Below are 9,081 nucleotides of genomic sequence, written 5' to 3'. Positions count from 1 at the left end.
GTGCTAATACTTACATTGGCTCCACGAAGATGGCCTTTGAGGACAAGGAAGGCCTCGCCTCCAGTTTCTGTCCTGAGAAAGGAGATTGTCAGTCGATGCTGACTTCTCTTTTTTGGTTTCCATATAACACCCAGTGCTTCTCCTGACAAGTGTCCCCCAACATGACCATCACCCCCTTCCCGCCCTGCCCCTCCCCCTTCAACCCTTGGTTCGTTTTCATTATTCAACCGTCTCTCAGGTTTTGCGTCCCTCTCTCTCCCCAGCTCTCTTTCCCCCTTCCCCTCCCCACAGTCCTCTGTTAGGTTTCTCCTGTTAGACCGATGAGTGCAAACATATGGTATCTGTCCTTCTCCACCTGACTTATTTCGCTTAGATGCTGACTTCTCAATATGGCGCTGGGAGCCACCAGATAAATTGCTTCTCTGCTGAGGTTCAGCCAGGAGAAACGAGGAATGTTAGTGTTCCAAAGAAACCAGAGTCCCGTGATCCATCCTCACGTTTTACCTTTGCAGAAACTGAGGCTGAGACAGGGAAAGTAGGTTAACCAAAGTCACATGAGGCAAGGTTAAAAGCCAAGACTAAAACCAACTTCTTCTCTCCTTTGCTCATGACCCCACCTAAGAAATAAAGCAAAAAGGGAGCAGAGGGAAGAGACAGGTGCACAGAGACACAAAAATATGGAACAAGTGCTCTGCTTTTACGACAATAAACTCTGAATTCAGAAGGTCTTTTCTTTTAAGAAAGGAATGTGTTTTTTTTTTTTATCGTCTACTTTAATGGCCAGGGGCAGGGGGCAGGGGAAGTCCTTTGAGTTCCCAAGAAATGTTAGAAAAAACTCCATTAAATTCTAGTCTTCAAATCTGTCTGAGTCATAGTAACTGTAATAAACTCCAGGAGTGTGTGCTTTCTTCGGGTTTCTCTTTTGGTTACTTATGTAAGGGGTCGAGAGGGGGCAGCAAAAAGGAACAGGCAAGTTGAAATTTTTTTAAATTTTATTATTTACTTTTGAGAGAGGGAGAGAGGGAGAGACAGAGCTTGAACAGGAGAGGGGGAGAGAGAGAGGGAGACACAGAATCTGAAGCAGGGTCCAGGCTCTGAGCTGTCAGCACAGAGTCAGATGCAAAGCTCGAACCGTGAGATCATGACCTGAGCCCAAGTCGATGCTTAACCCAAGGAGCCACCCAGGCGCCCCATGCATCAGGCAAGTGGTGCATGGATAATACAAAAATGGACAAATGGGGATGGTTTCATAATTAAGCACAGCCTCTCTGTGACAAGTCCAGAAACTACACTTATAAAGTTCCAGAAGCATCTAGATGAGAGGCTGAGAATCGCTGGGGAGAGGCAGACTATGCCCCTTCTCAGGGGAGAATGTGGACATAGGGACTCTCCCTTTGCTGTGAATGCTTTTCCCGACTTCTGACCCTGACCTCCACTACACCCTTCACTGGGAGGGGCCCATTCTTCTTCAGGGCTCCACCAAGACACCCCTTGGCACCCTGCACGTCCCCTTCGGAGCACTCATCACACTTGCAATTAATTATTTGTGTCATTGGTTGCTTCATGCCAGGCTCCCCTAGAGCACAGCCGGCTCCATTAATGAAGTGACGCCTGTGTCAGTCGTGCTCATGACTAATGGCGCCTCGCCCATTCTCCGTAAGTATTTAGTGACCGGCTTCAAGCTCTCATCCTTGCCTCTAGTGTCTCACAATCTTTATGGAAAACATTCAAAGAGCAGCGAGCAGGTAACAGGCATTCAACATGGCTGCCCCTGGCCTCCCTTCCCTCTCGGCTGTGCCCTGGCAGGTCCCGTCCACACCCAGACGTGAGCTTAAGGAGGCAGGAACAGCAGGGGTGAGGGTCCACTGGCCTGGGTTTAAATAAGCAATGTAGAAAAACTTCCAAAGGCATCAGCTGCTGTAGAAGAAGTGAGTCTGGGGGCGCCCGGGTGGCTTAGTCAGTTGAACGATCCAATCCAGTTTAGCTCATGATCTCTCGATTTGTGAGCTCAAGCCCCGCTCGGGCTCTGTGCTGACAGCTGGGAGCCTGGAGCCTGCCTCGGATTCTCTGTTTCCCTCTCTCTCTGCCCCTCCCTCACTCATGCTCTATTTCTCTCTCTCTCTCTCAAAATTAAATGCTTCCTAAAAAGAAAAAAAAGAAGTGAGTCCAGTGCAGGGATCCCCTTCCTGGTGTGAACATAAGGTAAGCCGGACAAAAATGCCCCACGAGTGGACTGAGAAAATAGTGATTTCTGAGATGAGCTTCGAAGTGCCATCCCAAGGACACGTCCTCGGAATTAGATGACTTGGTTTTCCGTTGAACTACTTCTTTCTCTCCTGGGTCACTGGACACCATGAGTTCTGGGCAAGTGGTACAGCTCAACTGATTTAACTGCAATCACCAAACTCCCTTAAAGATTCTCTTAAGTAAAAGTTAACCGTTTGCAAACTGGAGTTCTTTGAGGTCGTGGAAATGGCCCGCTCCCCACACATGTTGTGTCATTGTGTCACGCTGGCTGACTGTCTGGCCAGAGAGCTAGCAGGGAGGCCCCCTGCAGGGCGCTAAGTGCTTTTTACATGCATGTTATCACTTAATGTCCTCCTAGGGCACTACTGGCGTGTCATCATCACACCTACACTGCGAATGTCTGAATGGAGGTTGGCAAAGCCCCGGTCATACGGTCAGTGGGACCAGAGCTGGAGTGTGGACAGGCTGCTCTCCCGGCCATTTGCGTGGTCCCTCTTGCCCATCACATGAGGTCCAGACTTTCTTCCGAGGGAACCGGACGATGGTGATGTTGGGACCTGGCACCCCGTCTCCTGGCAGGCAGGCCGACCTGGGCACTAGCACGTCGGCACGGAGGCCAGGCTGGCCCTTCCGGCTGTGCTCTAACAAGAGAGAAACTTCTCCACAGGCCAACGTCGACGTTAGTAAGCCCTCTCGACCTGGCTACCTCGTGGTGACCCCCCGCATTTGGTCTCCCTGGTGTAGGGCTGTGTGGGGAGGGGGTCGGGCTGGGTGTATAGCTTTGTGTTCTTTGCACTTGAGAGGTGGGGGCCGGGGTCTGAGCTTGTGCACCTGCTGCCCTGGGCAGGGGGCTGGCACCGGGAAGCCCATCGAGTGTGGAAGTTCACTGTGTGCAGAGCAAGGAGGGACGAGCCAGGCCTGGTTTGCAAAAATCAGTCTCCAGGCCATTTTCTCCCGAAGCAGAGATCCGGAGAAACTGCGGTTCCCAGCACAAAATAAAAGAGTAATAAGGGAAAAAGCAGATGCAACTGCTTATCTCCTTTATTTATTTATTTTTCCTTCCTCATTTCCGCTTATTCTTCTCCAACCCAGGGCTCCAGCCTCCCCCAGCCGCTATCTGGCTAACGAGCTCCCCCATTAGAACTCCAGGCCCCTCTGCTCCAGGCCGTCTCTTCTCCAGGCTTCGCTGAGGGTGGAAGGGGCCACCACACAGGATTTCCGCAGGTGACAACTGCAGCCAAGGGCCCCATCCCTCCGGGGCGTCCCTCCTGTCCTTGCAGGTCTCCCCCCAGAATGCAACTGTCCTTAGCTGTCCTGTCTACACCAGCAGCTCAGCTAGCCTCTTGGTCAGCGGCACCTCACTCTTGATGCCCCTCCCCATTCTCTGAGCATATGGACGCCCCAGACGGAGAGACAAGAGATTGGGTACAAAGGTGAATTTTCTAAGGAGGGTGGGGATCCCTCCCAGATCTCTAGTCTGGGGAAGGACCTCCAAAGGCCATCTCATCTGAGCCTCTGTGACTTCCTGCCCTTGTCAAGCCAGGCCCCACAGGGAAGGGGAGGCAGTGTCCCTGGTGACCATGGTCAGAAAACATACATTCATCCTCTCCAGAGCCAGCTTTCCACTCAAAAGAGCAGGGAGGTGCCTGGGTGGCTCAGTCTGTTAAGCAGCTGACTTCAACTCAGGTCATGATCTCACGGTCTGCGGGTTCGAGCCCTGCATTGGGCTCTGTGCTGACAGCTCAGAGCCTGGAGCCTGCTTCGGATTCTGTGTCTCCCTCACTCTCTGTCCCTCCCCTGCTCATGCTCTGTCTGTCTCTCAGAAATAAATAAACGTTGAAAGAATAAAAAAAAAAAAAAAAAAGAGCATGCGCCTCCCAGAATGATCTGTTGTTTGTTTTTTTAACTTTTTATTGATGTGCAAAGTGCATTCGTAAAAGTACACCAGTCACAAGCGCCACAGAGTTTCACGAAATGGAGACACTGATCAACACCAGACCTGTAACAGAGTATCTCCCACAGCCCTTTATTACGCCCCAACCCTGCCACCACCTGCGGGGGACCAGCCCATGCACCACAGTCGAAAGGTCCCGAGTAGGGGGTTGGTGTCAGTGAAAATATCTCTAAGAAAGAAGATGGACAAGATGAACAAGACAGACAAGACAGACGAGACAGACGGCGTGGATGGCGGTTGGTAAAAGAAAAAAAAAAAAGGACACCTTTATTGAGATAGCCAGGGTCTTATATACCCTGGGTGATTACATCATTCTTATCAGTAGGTAACAGGTTTAAATCATTGCAAAAAGAAGAATCCCCTAATAATAGTCTGGTTTTAAACATATGATAAGTCTGAAGAATTCTATGAGGAGATATACATTCCTTAAGGCCCTTCATCAGTTATTCAAGGGTGGGATGCTTATCCTTAAGCAAATCTTTTGGGAGAGGATTATGACCACTCCCTACAGTAGACAAAGAGCCAGAAAATAAAGTAAATCATAGGATGAACAGAAGCCACATGTGCGGCCCAAGAGGCAAAATATTGTTTGAGGGTTATTATTGCCTACTGGGCCCCAACAACCACCTGCCTCCTCCGACCTCGAGTCCCCCAACCACGGTGCCAGCTTCCAACACCATCAGTTTGCCTCATGGGGTTTACTTTGAAGAGGTGAACAGAAATGATTCTTTTTTTCTTAATCCACAGTATCTGGGAGGCAGGGGCCTTGCTAAGCCTGAGCTGGGTGCTGCATTTTATTTCCAACCAACAAGATCCCTAACTCCTTAACGCCACATAAACTGCAAGAAATTTTAGGGAAAGAGGCATCTCAGTGAGCAACCCAGAAGCGGGCCGAAGGCCAAGCGGGGAGGGACGTGGGATGAGATAAGAGGAAGGCGTTAGGAGATGGAGAGAGAAGCGTCCCAACCTCTCCCACTGGAAGTTGGCCCATCCTTGCCTCGCTCCACCTTTTTCTGTTTCTAGAGACGCTGTTTTCAGCAAAGCCACACCCCCACTTCTCTACCTGAAACTAGCATTGAAAACAGAAGTAAAACGGGAGCCACATATGCGAATTTTTTACAGTGGTCAAATACATATGACATAAAATTTGTCCTGGGGGCGCCTGGGTGGCTCAGTCAGTTGGGCATCCGACTTCAGCTCGGGTCATGATCTCGCGGTTTGTGAGTTTGAGCCCTGCCTCGGACTCTGTGCTGATCTCTCAGAGCCTGGAGCTGCTTCGGATTCTGTGTCTCCCTCTCTTTCTGTCCCTCCCCCACTCACGCTCTGTTTCTGTCTCAATAATAAATATTAGAACATTTTTTAAAAAACATAAAATGTGTCACTAGTGACAGTTCATTCACGATATTATGCAGCCATCACCACTGCGTATGCAGAACGTGCTTGTTACCCCAAAGGGGCAGCTGGTGCCCACTCGGCACTCACTCTCCACAAAACCGTGTGTAGGGACGCCTGGGCGGCTCCGTCGTTAAGCGTCCAGTGTCCAGCCTCAGCTCAGGTCATGATCTCACGGTTCGTGGGTTCAAGCCCCGCGTCAGGCTCTGTGCTGTCAGCTCAGATTCTGTGTGTCCCTCTCTCTCTGACCCTCTTCTGCTCACACTGTCTCTCCCTGTCTCTCAAAAATAAATAAAAAACATAAAAAAATTTTAAAAAATTTAGATGCCACTACACAGGCGACGGTGTGTTGTATATGTGTGCTGCCTCTTCCATCCTTGTCAAAGGGCTGCTTACCCTTTCTCCTTCACGCCTCGTCCACATGCGTCATTTTAAATTTCCTAGTGGCAGCGCGCTTGGTGGTAGAGCTTCAAGTCTCCATCTCAGGGCTGTGAGTTCAAGCTCCAAGTTGGCCATAGAGTTTACTTACGGATACATACATAAATAAATAAGTAATAAATAAATTTTCCAGTAGTCACATTAAAAGGAAACAGATGAGGAGTGCCTGGGTGGCTCAATCAATAAGCGTCCAACTTCAGCTCAGGTCGTGATCTCTCAGTCTGTGAGTTCAAGCCCTGCATCGGGCTCTGTGCTGACAGCTCAGAGCCTAGAGCCTGCTTTGGATTCTGTATGTGTATCTGTCTCTCTCTCTCTCTGCCCCTCCCCTAATCGTGCGTGCACTCTCTCTCTCTCTCTCAAAAATAAAAACATTAAAAAAAATACAGGGACACCTGGGTGGCTCATTTGGTTAAACATCCAACTGTGCCCTCAGGCCACAATCTCAAGGTTTATGAGTTCGAGACCTGCATTGGGCTCTGTGCTGACAGCTTGGAGCCTGGAGCTTGCTTTGTATTCTGTGACTCCTTCCAACCCGAACATGCCACAGCACTCAGCTGCATTCATTTCTCCCCCCAACAGGCACACACGGACACACAAACAGACTCACACACACTCACACACACACACACACACACACACACACACACACACACATACACACACGCATACACGGTCTAAATCACCAGTTCCACCCCAGAGAACAGCCCGCAAAGAAGGAAGAACACCTCTAACTCGACCTCTCTAACTCGCTGGGAATACACAGAGCTCTAAACAGAAGCCCTTGTATTTAGCATTCATGCTCAGAAAGAAGAAGAAATCAGTCTCAGTATCCAAGAATGTAAAAACATTTTTTTTAGGTTCCCAGAAGCTTCATACCACAATGCCCCAAGTTGGGAAAAAAAATGTGCCATTTCATATGTTTATAACAACATCTGATTTAATATTATACAGTTTTGCTTAGTCACAAACCAGAACAAATACTTTCAGATTTATGACATCCTTCTATTCAGAGACTTAAGTAATCACAGTTAATAATGCAGCCATTCCACAGCCCGAGGAAAAGCTTTATCATTTGAGGGGACCAAAGATTCCTGAGAGGCAGGTTATTTTCAAGAAGGATTTAAGGTTTTAGAGCTCTCAATGAAGCTTGAAATTCATCTTTTCCAGTTGACATGGAATGAGTTTTCGCTGAAGTTTGGCCAGGATGTAGAAGGAGAAAAAAGCAGTAGGCACACAGCGTCTCCCTGTGCCCTTAGAGGAGGTAGCAATTACTCATCAGCATTCCGAATCTTTACTTTGTCTTTTTTTTTTTTTTAACGTTTATTTCTTTTTGAGAGAGGGCGGGGAGGGTCAGAGAGAGAAGGAGACACAAAATCGGAAGCAGGCTCCAGGCTCTGAGCCTTCAGCACAGAGCCCGACCTGGGGCTCGAACTCACAAACCACGAGATCATGACGTGAGCTGAAGTCGGAAGCTTAACCAACTGAGCCACCCACGCACCCCATCCTTACCTTGTCTTTAAACATTTTTTTAAACCCATACCATCACCTCCCATACTCTTTACGTTATTAACGTTGCATTTTGGTTCTTATTTGATGATTTATTAAAAGGCATTCATTGATTTAAAAAAGAAGCAAATATTCTTACAAAACATACTTTCTCACTTCTTCCCCCCCACACATACACACATAGGCATTTGTTACACAACTTGTAAACACTTAAACGCCAAGCATTGCCCCTTCCTGGTAAATTAATTCAGGATTAGTTAATAACATGGCAGTTAACTCAGTAGCTTGGAGGCTCAGGTTATAGGCTCGGTGCCTCCAGAGCTCCACTCTCTGTCAGGACACAGCCAGCCCTCTGCTGTACGCAGAAGGGGGACTGTGGCCCCCTGACAGCTGGAGGCGCCTCAGTGTATTCGGAGGAATATAAACCCATCATCCAAACTGTGTGCGTCTGTGTTGAACCAGACCTATTTAGCAAGTTCATTTTCTCAAAGAAAGCCGAGATCTCTTCCTCCAGTATTTCTTAACCCACCTTTAAGGAGAACATCAACATTAAAGTAGGGTGAGGATTGGAAGAACTTGGTCTACAGAAAATCGGGTGAGAGTTTAGAACAGCTGGGTTTTTATAGAAATGAGACTTCCTAAGTCCCACTGCAGACCCACATCAGGACATGTAGGTGTCAGTATAGCAATATCCACTTGACCCAAGGGTCCCACGTGAGTCACAGACACGCTACGACCTCGTTAAGTCATAAGCAAATGTTTCAAAACAAGGTTTTAGGATTAAACAGGTTTCCAGGTGAGGATCGTACCACTCAATGAAGGAACTCTTGCTGATTCTTTAGCAGCACATTTCCAGAAGCCAGAAGGCTTGAGTGATCCTAGTTAATAATCTACTCTGACTAATCAAATAATCTAATTCTAATAATCTGATTCTACTCGGCTACAACATAGTCATGTCCCTTCATGTCTTCAAACCTCACAGACACGACCAACGTGGTCAGGGATAAGTGTGATTATAATACTGAAGCAGTCTACAGAGTTTTCACATCCATCCGACCTCACTAGATCATCAGAAGATCAAGCAGTGCATCCCAGTAACAGTGCTCTGCAGATTTCAACGTGCTCTACATGTGAAGGCATAATGAGGATGTGGCCATGGGTCCGATTTTTTTAAATCCTCTTGTTTTAGCTCGAAAGATCTGTATTACCACCAATAAAAGCTTGTTGGATGTGCTTCGGAATTACAGAAGCAATGGAGTTTCTCACACTGAATCCCAGCACCAAATTTATCCAGCATGCCTCAGGCAATGTAAGGCTGAACCAAACAGACGCCATGACAGGCTTTGTTTCCCCTCTAAACTAGAAGGCCTAAAGATCAGTCGCTCCGGAACCATTAAGCAGTTACACATTGCCTAGAGAAGAGACCACTTTGCAATATCCAATCAGGAAAGGCCAGCTACCTCTCCCCACATTCCTAAGGGTGACACCTGCAGATGGGAACTTTAGATAGGACCCTGTTACCTAATGTTAAAGTTAACCCGATA

The 9,081-nt window shown here is 48.1% G+C and overlaps 1 pseudogene; it reads right to left on the bottom strand.

Annotated features, from left to right (window-relative positions):
- Positions 1–5,896: 5,896 nt before the first annotated feature.
- LOC115288866 lies at positions 5,897–6,003 on the bottom strand (annotated as a pseudogene).
- Positions 6,004–9,081: the final 3,078 nt, after the last annotated feature.

This window comes from Suricata suricatta, chromosome 3, assembly GCF_006229205.1.
Source record: "Suricata suricatta isolate VVHF042 chromosome 3, meerkat_22Aug2017_6uvM2_HiC, whole genome shotgun sequence".
Taxonomy (NCBI): domain Eukaryota; kingdom Metazoa; phylum Chordata; class Mammalia; order Carnivora; family Herpestidae; genus Suricata; species Suricata suricatta.
This window is presented reverse-complemented; position numbering and strand designations above follow the sequence as displayed.